Consider the following 17618-nt stretch of genomic DNA (forward strand, 5'->3'; position numbering starts at 1 on the left):
GGTAGCCTTTCCCTTCTCCAGGGGATCTTCCCAACCCAGGGATCGAACCCACGTCTCCCACATTGCAGGTGGATTCTTTACCAACGGAGCTAATGGAGGGGGCAGGGAGTTCAGTAGGTAGACTTCCGTTGATCCAGTTTCAGTAGATATCTCTGCCCTGCCTGATTTACTGGAGTCTAGAGACTCTCTGATTCCATTTTTACCCAGTGTCTTGTGGTGGAAGGGGAAGGTAGGTGTTCTGGCTGGTGGATTGGGGAGGGAGCTGGGAATTAGTCTTCTAATGACTTTAAATGTCTCTCCTTTCCCCTCTGCCTTTCTCAGACTCCCACCTTGATCCCATCCTCTCTAGCTCTGAGTGTCTCCAATTTGTGAGTTTTTCTGAGGGTCTGCATTGTGAAGTGGCTTGATTCTCACTTTCATCCCTCTCTGATGGCACTTGCTATTTACTCTTTGTCTTTTCTAATTCCTTGATCCATGTTCCAGTTTCTCAATTTTGTGAACACCTCTTGTCTGCTCTTCCCCTACTGTCTTTGTCTTTTCCCACATGTAGTCCTTTTAGTATGCTTTAAATAGAATAAATTTTTATTTTCAACTTTAAGTTGAGTAGAAGAGCAGAGGAGCTCTTATAAACAGACTGAGGTCAATATGTGATGTGACTCTACTCAAAGTCAATCAGTGGCTGGCAGAATTAGACTAGAACTCTAAAGTTCTGAGTTAATTTCTGTGGTGAGATTTACTGATAAGAAGGTTTAACCAATCATCTTTCATACCCAGGTGGCTCAGTGGTAAAGAACCCACCTGCCAAGTAGGTGATTCAGGTTGAATCCTTGTATTAGAAAGATCTCCTGGAGAAGGAAATAGCAACCCACTCCAGTATTCTTGCCCAGGAAATCCCATGGATAGAGGAGCCTGGCAGGCCACAGTCCATGAGGTTGCAGAGTTGGACATGACTTAGCGACTAAACAACAACAAAGCTTCAACCAATCATCTTTCATAATTGAAGTTAAGAGCCTGACTTTTTCTCCTTCTTTTTAAAATTTTACTTTTAAAACTAGAATCTACTTTGGATTTTCCTACATTCCTTTGGTACAAAGGGTTACGAGAGAGTCTCACGGGGATGTAGACTCCTGGTCACATCAGTAGAAAGCTCTCATCTACTGGGATTCCTAAACATGCAAGTGTGTCTGGACCTACTGAAAAAGACATCGTACCTGTCAGCCCTCCAGGCCCTGCAGAATAAGATGACGGGCTGAGACATCATGGGCTCCAGTTTTAGCAAAAGTAGTTTAGAGGGAGGTAAGAAGAGAGGAAGGGGGCTGGCATGCTCCAGGAAATTAAAGAATGTCTGAACGGCGGAGCAACAAGATGGTAATCACCAGCAGGCTGGCTAATTGAGACTTGGCTTACTAGGATGACAGCAGAGGAGGAACCAAGATTAACAGGAGAGGGAAAAAAAGGGTCTAATTGGAAGCTGCATTAATTTTTTGAAGAGTCAGATAATGACTGAGAAGCAGAGCAACTCTTCACATAGACAGGCTCATAATGGAAAGGAAATAGAAGATTAATCCACTGTGGATTCTCTACGCTTGGGCTGATTTAATACCCAAAGACCTCTTCTGAGCCTGTCTTCCCTCTCCTCCCTCTCAGAGTCATTTTTGAACTGGAAGGGAAGCGTTTATGTCAAAAGAAACTCGTGGGGCTGAAAAGAGATGATAACTTTGTGGTGTCAGAATAATGACTGTGTGTCACTGCCCCGTGCAAACAACAGAGGCTCAGAACTGCTGAAGCCTTCCCAGGACCTTAGAATAGGCATCCTCATGGGCTATAAAAGGATGTCTGCTGGTTAGTTACAACTGAGCCAGGGTCATGGAATCTGAAGCAGTTTCACAAGGAATTTGTCAAAGCTACTTTGCAGGAGCTACAAGTAGAAGTTTGGAGATTTTAAACATAGAAGGAAGCCACAGAAACAGAAGCATATAGAACAGAAAAGGAGCTTACTTGCAGAGAGATTTTGCAAGGGAGCCCAGGCTTTTAATAGCTACTCTCCAAATAAAATATATTAAAGTTCTTTTTAAAAAATGTTACCAAGATTACTGTAGTATGTTTGTGGTGGGAAAACAGCAGTTGTTACACTTGATTGTCAGGTACTCAAAGGTAATCTTATATCTGGAGACATCAGGACTTCAGAAGTCAGAAATAAAGTTTTTTCTTGCTATGTTTTAATGAGTTGTGACCTAAGGGCTCAACATCTCACTTAAAGGCATACATATTGTGGGTAGTTTTTTTTCCAGACCACAAGTGCATATGGTAATAGAGCAAGTCATGCAATTTTTTTTTTTTTTTTAGTTTCCCAGTGCCTATGAAGTTATATTTGCACTATACTGCAGTCCATTAAGTATGAGATTGCATTGCATCTAAAACATGTAAATAAAAAGTGCTAACCATCATCTGAATCTTAGCAAGTTATTATTTTTTGCTGATGGAGAGTCTTGCCTCAGTGTTGATAGCTGCTATCTGATCAGGGTGGTGGTTGTGGCAATTTCTTGAAATAAGACAACAGTGAAGTGTAATGCATTGATTTTCTCTCTTCCTTTCATGAACGATTTCTCTGTAGCATACAATACTTCCTAATAGCATTTTACCCACAGTAGAACTTCTTTCAAAATTTAGGTTGATCCTCTCAAACCCTGAAGCTGCTCTATCACAGCTAGGTTTATGTAATATTCTAAATTCTTTGTTGTCATTTCAACAACCCTCACAGCATCTTCACTAGAAGTAGATTCCAATTCAAGAAACTACCTTCTTTGCTCATCGATAAGAAACAACTCATCTTTCATCGTGAAATTGCAGCAATTCAGTCACATCTTCAGGCTCCACATGTAATTCTAGTCCTCTATTTCCACCACATCTGTAGTTACTTCCTCTACTGAAATCTTAAACCCCTCAAAGTCATCTATGAGGATTGGAATCAATTTCTCTTAAACTCCTGTTAATGTTGATATTTTTCTCATGAATCACAAAAGTTCTTAACCACATCCAAAATGGTGACTCCTTTCCAGAAGGCTTTCAATTTACTTTGCCCAGATCCATCAGAGGAATCCCTATCTATAGCAGCTATAGCCTTATGAAATATATTTCTTAATAAGACTTGAAAACTAAAATTACTCCTTGATCCACAGGCTGTGGAATAGATGTTGTGTTAGTAGGCATAAAAACATTAATCACCTGTGCATTTCCTTCAGAATTCTTGAATGGCCAGGTGCATTGTCAATGATCGATAATATTTTTAAATGAATCTTTTGTTTTCTAATAGTAGGTCTCAACAATGGACTTAAAATATACAGCAAAGCCTGGATGTGCTGTCATTCAGGCTTTGTTGTGCCATTTATTGAGCGCAGGAAGAGTAGATTTAGCATAATTCTTAAGGTCCCTGGATTTTCAGAATGGTAAATGAGCAGTAGTCATGTATGAATGTGAGAGTTGGGCAATAAAGAAGGCTGAGCACCAAAGAATTGATGCTTTCAAACTGTGGTGCTGGAGAAGGCTCTTGAGAGTCCCTTGGACAGCAAGGAGATCAAACCAGTCAATCCTAAAGGAAATCAGTCCTGAATATTCTTTGGGAGGACTGATGCTGAAGCTCTAATACTTGGTCTATTAATACTTTGATGCAAAGAACTGACTCATTGAAAAAGATCCTGATGCTGGGAAAGATTGAGGACAGGAGAACGGGGTGACAGAGGATGAGATGGTTGAATGGCCTCACCAACTCAATGGCCATGAGTTTGACCAAACTCTGGGAGATGGTGAAGGACAGGGAAGCCTGGCATGCTGCAGTCCATGAGGTCACAAAGAGTCAGAAATGGCTTAGCAACTGAATAACAATAATAAAGAACATTGGCTTCAGCTTAGAGTCATTGTCTGCATTAGCCTCTATCAAGAGGGTCAGCTTGTCCTTTGAAGATTTGAAGCCATGCACTGACTTTTCCTCTCAAGCTGGTGAGGTACTGAATGACATCTTATTCCAAGATAAGGCTGTTTTATGTACATTGAATATCTGTTGTTTAGTGCAGTCATCTTCATTAATTATCTTAGCTAGACCTTCTGGATAACTTGCTGTAGCTTCTAGACCAGCACTTTCTGCTTTTCCTTGCACCTCTGCTAGATTCAAAGTTCTTCTGTGGCTTTGTGACTTCTCTCAGCCTTCACAGAATTGAAGAGAGTTAGGGCCTTGCTCTGGACTAGAGTTGGCTTTAGGAAATGTTGTGGCTGGTTTGATCTTCTATCCAGACCAGTAAAACTTTCTCCAAATCAGCTATAGGCTTCTTTGTTTACTTTATTCATGTGTTCACGGGAGTAGCACTTTTAACTTCCTTCAAGAACTCTTTATTTGCATATACAGCTTGGCTAACTGTTGTAAGAATCCTCGCTTTTACCCTGTCTTGGCTTTCAACATGCCTTCCTCACTGAGTGTAATGATTTCTAAATAAAGTGAGAGACATGTGACTCTTCCTTTGCTTGAAACTTAGAGGTCATTGTAGGGTTATTAATTGGCCTAATTTCAATATTGTTGTGTCTCAGAGAATAGGAAGGGCTGAGGAGAAGGAAAGAGATGGGAAAACATCTGATCAGTGGAGCACTCAGAACACACACAACGTGTATCGTTTGCTGGCTTTTATGGGTATGGTTCATGGTGCCCCAAAATAATTATGATAATAACATCAAAGATCGCAGATCACCATGACAAATGTAAAAATGATGAAGCTGGAAATATTGTGAAGATTACCTAAATGTGACACAGAGACATGAAGTGAGCAAATGCTGTTGGAAAAATGGTGCCAATGGGCTTGCTCAACTCAGGGTTGCCACAAGTCTTCAATTTATAAAAAGCATAATATCTTCAAAATGCAATAAAGCAAAGTGTGAGAAAAAATGAGGTATGACTATATTTTGAGAATCAAGCTAAAATGGGCAAAGCTGGGTTTGCTTCTTGTTTTGTTGTTATTGCTGTTCTTAGGTACGAAGTACTTTCTAGCAGGGGGCACTGGGAATGTTTTGCAGTTACTCACTAAGGAGGCAGAGCAGGGTGTCAGTTTTGCTTTCAGACCCTCCATACTGATTTGCTCACATACTTTTACTTAGCACTTTTATCATTCACATCATTAATCTGATATTTCCTTTTATCTAGCTGGTTTACAAAGATAGATGTAATGAGGAATGTTAATTAATGCACAAATACCTGCTTATGATGCAGTTAATAAAACTAGAGTCATAAGAACCTAAAGCTTGGGAGTTAGTTTGTGTCTGAAAGTTTTATAAAACTTTTAGGGCTGAACCTTTTTCCTTTTTATGTGCTAGAAGCATTTTTATTACCTTTATATTTGTCTACTGAAACCAAGAGCCGTCCAATTCTCTTCTCCCAGGTTTCACCTGCAGTACCACTTTTCCTGGCCAGCTAGGACATAATATTCTTTACCATCAATAAATCTAGGATTTCATAAGCCACAAAACAGGTGCCACACCAATTTTTTGTAGAACATTTATAGGCATCATTTTCTCATATAATATGTAGTTCTTGCTCCTTAATCGTCAGCTTATCATATCCAATTAAATGAGATTTATTTTTCTATGTGACATTTATAGAATGGTCAAGATTATAAATCCAGTTTTTCTAATTATATTCGAGTAGAAAGAAGGGCCTATTCTTACTAAAAATTTGTAAATAATGTGGTCTTAGAAAATAAAAAAATTAGTAAGCACTTCACATAATATTTAATCATTGTGATCTCTATTTTGAGTTGTTTTCTAGAAAAGAATCATCAATTTATGTCATTTTTCCAGAATCATAAATCTTAGATTTTTAGATTTATTCATTAGTTTATAATCTTATTAAGATCTTTTGTAGAATTTTTTCCCTGAATTTTGAGAGTTTGGTTGTAGTAAGATACCATTTAAAGAGTATTTCATTTTAATTTAATATGTGTATATGCCTATGTATATATGTATCCTTCCTTCTTTGTGTGTGCTCACTCATGTCCGACTCTTTGTGACCCCATGGAATGTACCCTGTCACACTCCTCTGTCCATGGGATTTTCCCGGCAAGAGTACTGGAGTGGGTTGCCATTTGCTTCTCCAGGAGATCTTCCTGACCCTGGGATTGAACCTGCACCCCCTGCATTGGCAGGTGGGTTCTTTACTACTGCCCTTCCTGGGAAGCCCAATATAGCCTATTAAACTGAAGTTTAGAGATATTTCAATAAGAATTAAGAAGGAATTTCTCGTATAACTATTAAAAATATGCTATTAATCACAACTGAGTTTCATTTGTTCCTGCATAATTAATTCTTGTTTTTCTGATCTTGGGTTGCAGGCCAATTTTGATGAATTTCTCTGCTTCTGGACCAAGGATCCAGACTTACACCTTTGGTACAGACACAGATGCCTCTTGGTGATGACAGTGCCAGCATACCCTGGAAAGCCTACACCCGTTAGTCCGTTACTTTAATTTTACTAGTTAAGAGAACATGGGACATACTGAGGCTATTTTAATATTTCTTCTAGAAGACTCAACTGTCTCATACGTAGTTTGTAGCAGGAACTTTTAGTCAACTTTGAAGAAAAACACCTGCCAGTGACATGGTCGATAACAAACAACAATAATATCACGTACAAGGCTGATGGACTCCGCTCTCAGTGTATAATATGTTATGGAATTTACAAGGTGTTAATCAATGACTACCCTACAATAAAAATATACGGTGGACAAGATGGGCATTGACAAACATGCAGGGCCTTTTAAGTCAAACTGCAAGGTGTTATAATTGTTCCTAATTAGTAAGGATATTTAAACACACAAACAAAATTTTAATTTTTGGAAAAGTGTTTTTTGGGAGTTATTGTGCCAGTCTTTGAACATGACCAACAGTATATTTCCATCCAGTTTAAAACTGAATAGTTTTAAAATATATTAATATTAATAACATTTCATTTGTGTATAATTTGTGTATAATTAACTTAGGAAAGTTGTGCTTCTCTTTGGAAAATCTCAGCTTCTTTACTACCATGGACTTTGATAAATACTGTGGATGTACATTAAAATGTGGAGATTTTCCAACAATATTTTCCAACATATTATTTCTAGTAATTCTTCTTTTGTAAGAAGCAAATCTTTGATATTATCCAAACTGGAAAATTCCAAAGGCTAGTTTATATTATAAGGATGAATTATTATTTTTTTTTTAAATGTGGGGCCTAAATTGGGAAAGGCACTATCCAAAATATTTATCAGAGAAAGTAAGATACGAGCTTTAGTCATAGGTGACTAAAGGCAGAAAATGATTAGACTCAGACAAAATAGGAAATAACAAAGCAAACTAACTAATTATTAGAAATTCTAGCTTTTTCAAAAGTAGACTTTTGTTCAAACTGACTCAAAAACAAATAAAGCAAGTACAGAGAGTTATGATGTTACTGAGTACAGAGAAAGTATAGAATGGTCTTTATTGTTTCTTGTTAAGAGCAAACTGTTACCCAAAGATCAATCTGTTGTGTTCTCAGGAAGAGTACTAAATTCTAGTTTTACTCTTTTTGTATATAACTCACGTGACATTTTTCTTTAAAGGATTTGCAGCCTTTTATCTGTCTGGGGTCCACAAGCTGGGGCCCACAGGTCAAACCTGGCCACATTGATTTGTTTACTTGTCCCTGGAAGCTTTGGGGACTTAGCAGGAGTTAAATAGTCACAACAGAGACTGTGACCTAGACCAACGAAAATGTTTACTCTCTGGCCCTTAACAGAAAAAGGTTATCAGTCCCTGAATCCTATCTTACAAATGAATCCATCAAAATTGAGGCACCTTTGGTAAACATTTTAGTACTTACAAACTTATTATTTGCAGATATAAAACAAAGGAAAATGCAATTCATTTTCCCTCTGTTCTTTTACAACTTGATTTTTATTCCTTCAAATCAAAACTTGGTGTTTACTACTTCATTTCACATTCTTGAATGATCAAATTTTAGGACAAAATCTTTTTTTCCTGTATAAATCAATAGACAAATCACATCCACCATTTATTAATATAAATGTATTCATCTTGCTTTGTAATGATTACCCATAGTGTAGTTTCAATCTCTTCTGTTGGTTTCAACTTCTAACAGAGGTAATTGACTTCCTTCTACAGGCACAGAGGCTTCTGGGAAGCAGGTAGCTGAGAATAGTTCAGCAACACAAGCACCCTGCTCACCAGCAGAGTTCCATCTTGGGCTGCTATGCCTCATGTACCCCCATGGTATACATTTGTCTGTGGTCACCTACATCTGTTTCATCCTTCTTAAGGCAGAAAAAATAGCATGTCTGCCAATATGCCTCCAAAGTATTTGCACAGCTTTGGTCACCTGTAAAGTGATAGCTTTTCTTATAAGTAAAAGCTAAAGCAAAAGTTGCTCAGTTGTGTCTGACTCTTTGTGACCCCATAGACTGTAACCCACCAGGCTCCTCTGTCCATGGGGTTTCCCAGGCAAGAATAGCGGAGTGGGTAGCCATTCCCTTCTCCCTATTGTAGGCAGATTCTTTACGATCTGAGCCACAAAATGATATAAAGTTGGTATTCTGTATATAATGCTTGGTATTTTTGCATTCACTCTATTTTAATGAATTTTATTTTTTAAATGATTGTTCAAGTAACCAAAATTTTCTCAGTTTAAATTAATCAAAAGTCTCAAGGTTAAAAGGATTTTAGAAATTATGCTTATGTTTAAGATAAACATAATTCCTATTAATATTATAACTTACTGGAGAGATTACACTTACATTTTTTGGTACAGATTCATAAGAATTAATTCTTTTTAATAAACACATGGCTAACTAATTCAATTTAAAATTTATGATTTGACTTTCTATAATTCTAAATATTTAGTGGAAATACTTATTTACTTGATCCATAAAATTATTTTTAAAAGTTTAGATAGCTTAAAATAATTAGACTTTTCTTGGAAAATAAAACCAAGTTTTGTATTAAGTAAGTTATTATGCCAACATTTTCATGCTGTGTTAATACTGAGAAAAATTATTTTGTCAAAGATTCACCTTTATTAGAAATATTGTCTGAGCTTCATTTTAAATTTATGTGCATATTTTAAAACTCTTTAACTTTTGTTGAAAGTACTGAAATCCTGTTAGAATTATTTTTCTTGTATTAATTTGCTTCTTATCTTGGAAACTCAACAACCAAGGGCAATAATTTATTTTAAAGCTAAATTCTTCCTGTGCCACACACATTTTTTTCCCCTGAGATACTGTTTCAGTAAGTATCTGAAGCTTTCACAAAGGACTAGCACATTTCAAACATTAGAAGTTCAAATAATTGCTTATTTTATGGAAAATCTTGATTTATTTTGAATGTATGCATGCCTGCTAAGTCACTTCAGTCGTGTCTGAGTCTTTGTGATCCTATGGACCATCACCTGCCAGGCTCCTCTGTCCATGGGATTCTCCAGGTAAGGATACTGCAGTGGGTTGTGCTGCCCTCTTCCAGGGAGTCTTCCAGACCCAGGAATAGAACCCGCATCTCTCCTACATTGTCTCTCTTGCAGTGGCAGGCAGGTTCTTTACCATTAGCACCACCTGGGAAGCCCTGTAAATGTATAGAAGTGCTTATTCTTTATAAGCTAATCAAAGTGGAGGATTGCTTAATTTAAGAGAATATATGTGCTAATTTGTTAATTTTCACAGGAGGTAGACAAGATATCCCAATATGTTTGCTCAAAAGTATTTCTGCTTTGTATAACTGAAGACTTCTATAAACTCCTGGACAAGCTAGAATTTATAGCTAGATTTCTCTTTATTTTATTGTATGCTATTTTCCATAGTTATTGTTCACTTGTGAGTGAAGCTAAGGACAGAACTCAAAGGTTTATTTCTGTTTATATCTTTACTTGTCTCATTTGTGTATCTCTGTGTAATTGTCTATTGAGTGAGGAGAGGAAAATTGCATACTCATAACTCTTCTGTTTTTTTTTCTGGAGGTTGTAAAGCATCAGACAAGCCCTGACCATTCCAACCCAGGTCTGGCTCATTCACATAGCTGTTATCAAAATTGTACAAACTACACAAAACTCTTTCAGCGGTCAGAGCTCTCTGTTTTCAAAGCCATGCAAAACCAGTTTTATTAATTTAAATCTTTGTGTGTGTTCATCCCTCTAATGGTAGGTAGATCTGTCTGGTTAAATTATTTACCCTATAGTTTGTACACATAAGAGATTTTTATATATAATTAATTTTTTAAGGTTTTGAGAGAGAGAGAGCTATTATTACCAAAGAGAGGTATATAAAGATTTCAATTATTCATAAACCCTTAAAAAGGGTAACTACCCTCCCTTTGTGAAGCCAGGAACATATGCTATTCATTTACATGCTCAGAGACAGAGCAAGAACAAGCAACCTCCATTTCTCAACTGTAGCATTGGTCCAGAAAATTCACTAGTAGCTTGCAGCTGGGTAATAGGGTAACCAGGGACACAAAACAGATTTCAAAGCCACCAAATTGGCTGTTCCTTGAATCACAGGTTACTCTCCATTCTAGAGGGAACATTTTTTCTTCCTAAGTGAGAACTGTTGCATCTGTAGGTATAGTCTTGATGCATCTGTGTAGAGACATGCACTCCATGTCTACCTACTCCTCTGCCATCTTGACTCCTCTTTTTCTTTTTGCATGCATGTGTGCTTAGTCGCTTAGTCATGTCCAGCTCTTTGTGACCCCATGGACTGTAGCCTGCCAGGCTCTGTCCATGGGATTTTCCACGCAAGAAAACTGGAGTGGGTTGCCATTTCCTTCTCCAAGGGTTCTTCCTGACCCAGAGATCGAACTCGCATCTCCTGCCTCTCCTGCATTGTCAGGTGGACTCTTTACCATTGAACCACTTATCTTCTTAAGTGATTTTAATTCATAATAGTGCACAAACAAAATATATCACAGGAGATAGCCAGGAGGTGTCAAAATCTTTGGGACAAACAGATAAACACAAACAGGAAAGATTTCATGTCCTCTTCCATTGAATAGACAGATTGTCTGTCACCTGCCACTCACAAGAGACAAGATTGTTGGACCATGTAATCAAAACCAGGCTTCCAATGAAAGTCATACAAAATGGTGACCAGCATAAACTCACTCAGAAAAAAAAAATCAAAAAAGAAACAGAAAAACAAAAAGAGTCTGAGTGAGACTGAAAGCAGTATTGTGGCACAAGATTCTCTGCAGGAGCTGGAAAAGACTTCCCTTCCCATAAGGCTTCCATATGAGGTGCACTTATCCTGCAGTGCAGTTTATTTGGTGCTCATGAATGACACCCCAGAGCATCTCAGTGAAACCTCCAAATCACTTCCATATTGTATGGATTTTTATAATATTTTCAATTTCCTGTGCATTATCCATGATCATGCTTTTGAAATCCCAGCCTAACATTTTACTGCCACAGGGAAGAGTTTTCAACTCACTGTTCAAGAACATTCCCCAGAACAGTGGTTTCCAATCTGGGAATGGATGAAGAATTATTGTAAGAGATCCATTAACACATACATACACCACATATTGGCTGTGAACTAAGTAAATATGGGCCTCACATAGAAATATTTTATGCTGCTGTGATGACTGAAATACAAATTAACTTAGAAGCTTACTGAATTCGTAGACCCTTTTTTGATCATTATGTATTTTGCCACACAGTGGATACTAAAACTTGATGTCTTGTGGCAGGAATGCAAGGGGCAAATAGTGCTGTGAACATTTTTTGTGCGAAGATTTTCACATATGCATTGAGACTCTTTGAGAAACCATTGTAGCCTGCCAGGCTCCACTGTCCATGGAATTCTCCAGGAAAGCATACTGGAGTGGGTTGCCATTTCCTTGTCCAGGGGACTTTTCCCACCCAGGGATCAAACCCAGGTCTCCCACATTGCAGACAGATTCTTTACCACCTGAGCCATCAGGGAAGCCCCTGAAGATGGGGATGCTAGCTCTGACTCCATGTTCCTCAGGCCTGCTCTCTTCTGGGAGGGAATACAAGCTGAAAGAATGGTCTCTGGAGCTTTCATCATCCACAGAAGCTCAACCAGATGGGGTGCAAGGACCCGGCAATTAGGTTTGGGGTGGGATTTACATTTCTTTAAGGATCTGCTGTGAAAAGATTCCATACTCAGGAAATACACTGGTAGTGGTTTGAAGGGTGGGAAATAGAAAACAAGGAATAGAAAAAACTCATCAGAGAATAACAGCTTGAGAAGATGGAGTGAAATTAATTGTGCTGAATAAATAATGGGAGAGCAGATTACTAACTTATGAAGATTTATGCTAATGTTCATGTGAAGGAAATTAAAATACCCAGGGGATATTTGCAAATAACAACACTTCTAAACTGCTTTCATAATTCATTTTCATAGTCCTTTTGAGGAATTCTGGCTTTAAGTTTATAACTCACTCTTGGAGCCTAAAATATCTTCTTTCCTTTTGCATCTTCTGATTTACTTTGCTACTCAGAATTTTCTTATCCTTCTCACTAGCACTCTTTTAAGAGTTCATACCTACTCTTGAAGAATTCCTTGTAGTCTCAGCATGATTTTCTTTCTGGGTTTTCTACTAGACTTTAATGCATTCTACAAGTCAGCAATGTTTTCTGTATTATCCAAGGTGGAGTTGAACCCAAGAGGACACTTACCTCCTTTGATCTAAAGGAAGGATAAAAGGTTTCTGAAATCTAACTAACTCTCTGTGTGTATCCACTGGAGGGGGATAGTTTTGCATTTGGAAAGTTTTGAAATGCAGAGAAAGCATGGTTGAATTGTAGACAATTGGTTCAAGTTAAATTGAGAAAGGATGTGAAAACACTTAATTGTATGCAGTATTAAAGCTAATGAAGCAGTTGATTGCCATGCAATATGTTTTTTTTAACTGTTAAAAACTTTAATTTTTCCAACCATTTTATGTTGTAGTTGGCTTTCTTTCAGTATGTAAACTATAAACATTTTAATTTGGGCTATATGATTTTATAGACCTAATTTCTTTTTCTCATTATTAAATTAAGAGAATGTTTTCATTCAATATACAGTTCAATCTAGACAGAAGTCTATAACTGAAGAAAAATAGGTTTCTCTTATTTTATATCCAAAATTTAAATTGGGAAAGTTACTTTTCAATTTTTTTGTGTGAGAAGGAGGGGTGGGAAATACAGGTGGGAGTAGGGGAGAATGGTTGTTTTTTTCTTTTTTAACCTCTGTTTTTAAATAATTATATATTCACAAGAAGATACAAAGAAAAGACAGGTTATTTGTACTCTTTAGCTAGCCTCTCTCAATGTTAAAATTTTGTGTAATTATAGTATAATATCAAGACCAGAAAATAGACATTGGTACAATCTATAGAGTTTATTCCTATTTTACCAATTGTAAAAGTATTCATTTGTGTATACATGCATGTGTGTGTGTGTGTGTGTGTGTCACTATGCAATTTTATTATATGTATAACTTATGGTAGCCACCAGTACAATCTAGATTCTTAACTATCCCATCACTATAAGACTCTCTTGTGGTATCTCTTTATAGCTACCCACACTCCCTCTCTCCTAATCCCCTGGCATCTGCTCGTTAGTTCTCTATTGCTATGTTATTCCATGGATGTTATATTAATTTATCAACCAGGATGTACCCTTTTGAGACTGACTTTTTTTCACTCACAAGTTCTTTGATTTTTATCCAAGTTGTTACGTGTATCAATAGTTATTCCTATGTACTATTAATTAGTATCATGGGGTATGCATATCCACAGTTTACTTAACGATTCACCCATTGATGCACATATGGGTAGCTTGCAGGTTTTAGCTATTGTAAATAAAACTATGTGAACATTCATGGACAAGTTTTTGCATGAAGAATAAGTTTTGATTTTGCTGGGATATATACTTAACTATAATTTCTGAGTTGTGTGCTAAGTTAATTTTTAGTTTTGAAAGAAAATTGCCAAGCTATTTTCCAGACTGGGTGTACCATTTGGAACTGATCCTCTCTGCCTCCACCTTTTTTCTTATTCCAACTAAAACTGCAGCAACAATTTTCACCCCAAATTGTTCCTCACCACAGGCTTGTGTCACTTAACTACCATTCTGCTCCTCTGAACTTGTTGCAGGGCATTATCCCATCAAGCTCACATATGTACAACTCAGTAGTGTGGGGAGTAGACAATGGGCCCCTGACCATTGGGGGACAGAGGCCAATGCTTCTCCTCCTTTTTCAATCCTAGGTTTGTGGCTTTGAGACACATTCTCAGTACTCCTCACAAGGTCCCAAAGGACAAATCCTCAGTTGTCTGAGTTATGCTTTTTTTGTTTTGACTGTAGTTTCTTTCCTGTTTCAATGCCCATCCCTGGCTCAGATGGTAAAGGATTGCCTGCAATGCAGGAGACCTGAGTTCAATCCCTGTTTTGGGAAGATCCCCTGGAGGAGGAAATGGCAACCCACTCCAGTATTCTTGCCTGGAAGATCCCATGGACAGAGAAGCCTGGCGGGCTACATACAGTCCATGGGTTCACAAACAGTTGGACATATCTGAGTGACTTAGGACATATCTGAGTGACTTAGCACACACATACACTCTGGCTGCTGGACTAGGGGTGAGGAAGGAGCAAGAAGGAGACAGGCAGAGCAGTTAGAGATATGATCCAGTTCTTCAGAGAGGGATGATTGTGGCTTTAGTAGAGAGGACTGTGGGAGTGGGAGACTTGGCTGGATATAGACTTTGGGGGTAGAACCAACAGGAATTTTCTACTGGATTGGATGCAGGGAGTAAGAGACTAGAGTAAAGTATGATCTTGAGTGCCTGGGTGAGCCAAGAAGGCATGAAGTTGCCAATGCATTGGTAGAGATTGATTTGGGGAACTTGGTTCAGGACAGTTAGCCTTGAGAAGGTGACCATGCATTCAAGTAGAGGTTCCCTATGTTATGAATATTGAAATTGAGACCAAAGAAGTTTAAAAACAATCACTTTTCCCAGGTCTTATCAATAAGAAACCAAAATAAAAACAAGTAAGAAAATCAGAAGGTAAAAATAAAAACCCTATATCTGTGTTTTATATCAATATATATCCTAAATGTCTCACCTCCTCTTTCACCTCATCTTAATATGTTCCAATGAATTTGAAGAGAGAAAAGTCTTATGGAACAAATGTGTCCTCTGGGTTTGAAGTGGTCTCAGGGACATGAGGGTAGGAGAAATGAAGTCTGAATAGTTCAACTAGGTAGTAATCTGGGCTGTCATTTCATATCCTCCTGAACACCCTTTGATTATATTTCTCAGAAGCACTGAGACGTGGTGGTTCACAATCCTTGTTACCACTTGAAGGAAAAGACAGGAGGCTCAGAAAGGCTGAGTGGGTTATCTGAAACTGCATGATTAATTAAGGTTGCTCCTTAATTGAGGATTTATGCCTTGGAGCTCTCCAGTGCTGGTTGCTTCGCATCTCTTCCTGACTGCACAAATGTTCCAGTGGAGCCAAAGCCATTTCCAGGGGACGCTTTTCTTACCTGGCTCCTCATACTCCTCCTTGACAGACTCCTGAGAAGGCCGTGTGGAGCCATCGTGGAGCCCCAGGTCCGTGGGCTGCCTTACTGAGAGGGGTGATGTCCACACTCATTTCTAAACTGTGATCCTTCTGTCTAATGTCTTAACAGAAACTTGAAACTGATGGGACAAGAGATCTCTCGTTACTATGACATTAACTGAATAAATAAGTCACTCACTGGCCCAAGGCCAAGTTTATCGTCAGGTGCAGGAAAGCTGTGAAGAGAAGATAGTGCATTTTCCTTTTCAGGGTAAAGCGAAATCATGTTGCCTTCTTTCATCCGTATCAAAGTTATCAACTTGACAGTTGTCTGATTTTATAAAACTAGGCTTAAAATTCAGTAAGCACTTATTGGGTTTTTTATTTTTGGTATAATAATGTATTTTTTTGTCTGTTTTTTTTCCGTAGAGTTAAATGTCTTTGTTCGGTAACTTACATATATGAATTTTCTGTACTATATCACAAAATGCTTATATGATATGAAGCAACTAGCACAGATTTCGGAGAAGGCAATGGCACCCCACTCCAGTACTCTTGCCTGGAAAATCCCATGGATGGAGGAGCCTGGTAGGCTGCAGTCCATGGGGTCGCTAAGAGTCAGACACAACGGAGTGACTTCACTTTTTCTTTTCACCTTCATGCACTGGAGAAGGAAATGGCAACTCACTCCAGTGTTCTTGCCTGGAGAATCACAGGGACAGGGGCGCCTGGTGGGCTGCCGTCTATGGAGTCACACAGAGTCGGACATGACTGAAGCGACTTAGCAGCAGCAGCAGCAGCAGCAGCACAGATTTGGAGTTAATAAATGGCCAACAAGTGTAAGAATGAATTATTTTACTAGCCAATGAGAACTGAGACATTGAAATCATCCTGGAAAATCACAAGATTTGGCTTCACAGATATGGTAAAATTCTAAGGACTAGAAGGAACCATATGAACTATAGAGAATGAAAAGAGGAAATATGTATTTTAAAAGTTTCTCTATCCAACGTATTAAAAGTTAAATAGCACCTTGATAACTCCACCCAACACAGGAAGCAAACACCAAGCTTTTTACATTCAGTGAAGATACACACCTTAGTGCAGAAACTCTTGATGGTCTCAAAAGCAGCCATACTTAGTTGTGTCCTTGCTTCTCACCAAGTAGGGCTCTGACCTGTTTCCAACACCAGCACCTTTCAGTGATGTGGTGCCTGGGTTTGCCTCATTAGTAAAATAAGGTGATCAGTACTAATTGTTGACAGGACTTATGGAGAGGTGGACAGACACATGGGTACTTTTGCTAAGGTCTTAGGGTAATACAACCTGAGGGATGCATGTTAATATTGGCTTAAAGGATGGCTCCCTTACTTCCCCTGGGTGTGGTGAAGAATAGAGTTTTGTCTGTCTGTGGGCTGAGGGCAGGACCAGATTCTCCTTTAGTTTCGCAATGGCTGACCTGCTTGGTCCACAATTAAGCTTTTCATCATTTGGGGAAATTCTCAGAGATCATTGAAACTAATAAGAAAATAAAGGCAAATGAAACTAAAACTCAAAGAGGGGAGTTTATCACAAAACAAAATGTAAACAGGGAGTTATCACAACCTTCATGATATAGTTATAGAGCACAGGTTCAAGTTGGCCAAGCAATTTTTTAATAAGTTTTGGGCTTGCTGGGGGTTTTGGAGCTCAGAAGAGAAGTGATCATGGAGAACCAGAGAGTTGGGCTGTATCTCATATGTGATCCAGCCACCCAGCCTCTGCTTACTTGGATAAGCTTGGTACCTAGCCAAACAGGATAGAATTCTCTTGTGTGCGGCACCAGAGGTCTTCAGATCTCTGATATGGATTCATGTAATGAGTCCTACAGGAAGAATAGAAGATCGTGGCTCTTAGATTAGATGCAAATAAAATACAAGATATCCAGTTATATTTGCATTTCAGACTGTGCAATATTTGGAGCATACTTAAACTGAAAAACTGTTGTTTATCTAAAATTCAAATTTAACTGGGCATCTTGTATTTTTATTTGGTA

This window comes from Bison bison, unplaced genomic scaffold, assembly GCF_000754665.1.
Source record: "Bison bison bison isolate TAMUID 2011002044 unplaced genomic scaffold, Bison_UMD1.0 scf7180017864364, whole genome shotgun sequence".
Classification (NCBI taxonomy): domain Eukaryota; kingdom Metazoa; phylum Chordata; class Mammalia; order Artiodactyla; family Bovidae; genus Bison; species Bison bison.